Source organism: Typopeltis vanoorti, chromosome 18, assembly GCF_054136105.1.
Source record: "Typopeltis vanoorti isolate ZY-2024b chromosome 18, IOZ_Tvanoo_1.0, whole genome shotgun sequence".
Taxonomy (NCBI): domain Eukaryota; kingdom Metazoa; phylum Arthropoda; class Arachnida; order Uropygi; family Thelyphonidae; genus Typopeltis; species Typopeltis vanoorti.
Genome location: NC_143566.1, coordinates 81,112,941 through 81,114,022, shown reverse-complemented (window position 1 = coordinate 81,114,022; position 1,082 = coordinate 81,112,941). Strand labels below are relative to the sequence as shown.

At 46.4% G+C, this 1,082-nt stretch overlaps 1 pseudogene; it reads right to left on the bottom strand.

Moving 5' to 3' along the window:
- Positions 1-385: 385 nt before the first annotated feature.
- On the bottom strand, positions 386-554 carry LOC150096844 (U2 spliceosomal RNA; annotated as a pseudogene).
- Between the last annotated feature and the right edge of the window lie 528 nt (positions 555-1,082).

The window sequence follows — 1,082 nt, the reverse complement described above, 5'->3', positions numbered from 1 at the left end:
TTTTTGCAGGTTAGTTTCTTTAGTTGAGTTGGTGGTGGTGCAATAGCAAGGCGACTCGAAGCAACGGTGGAGCAAACTCCAAGCATTCTCGACTGAGCCCTAACTCAAGAAATTATTAAAAAACCGTCCCTTCCCTCCGGTTGCTTTCGCTCATTAGGGTGTGTTAGCGAGTCGAGCCCTACAAGTAGTGCAGAGGTGGAGCAACCTCCAACCTTATATGTTCAACTGATGTGTGCACTTTTGTGGTGCGTATTGAGTGGCTACCCTTCATGTTGGAGGAAGCGGGCTCGACCCGGGACCTAACGCTCCTTCGTGCGGCTTCTTTTGTTGCTCTGATCTGTAGAGGTGCCACCACCTCTACAGATCACAGTAACCCTTCATTTTAGTATAATGAGCTGACCCTGGAGGTAGGGCAATACCAGAGCAACTCGTGGCAGAGGTGGAGCAAGCTCCAAGCACTCCATCGACTTCCAAAAATCAGTTTAATATCTTGGGCCCAGATGGGACCCTTATCAGATATTAAGCTGATAAGAACAGATCAGACTAGTACCGATCACTTTTACCTATTAACGGTGTCACCTAGTCATCATTTCTCGTTCTAGAGTTACAGCGCTCTACTTTGGAAGGTGACTTTGGGTGGAGAACCAGACTCTAAAGTCTGTTGGGGGCCTACTTTTGCCTGTCCCTGCATTTCAGGTGTGGAGATGGACCACACCTGAGGTTGCAGTTTACCAGCTAACTCTGACTATCAAAATATAAGCTACTTGTTTAGCTTGTCTGCCTCAGTGATTTACTTCCTTGGCGTGACTAGCTACTTGGTATTTCTCCCCCCCCCCCTCTGTTGCCTCGAAAACCCGCGTGTTGTGAGTATTCGGCACCACAGGGATGAGGGGGTGGGTAGTCATTTTAAATACGAAACTGCAGTTTGAACTCTTTTTCTTACAACTTAATTACGTGGGAATGGGACCGGTTTGGTCGACTTGGCTTTTTCTTCCTCACGTGATTTTTTTATCTTTGTAGTTATTTCTTTCCCTTTGGTCTGTATTATCTCAGAAAGGGTAAGTTGTATCGAATCTCTTATG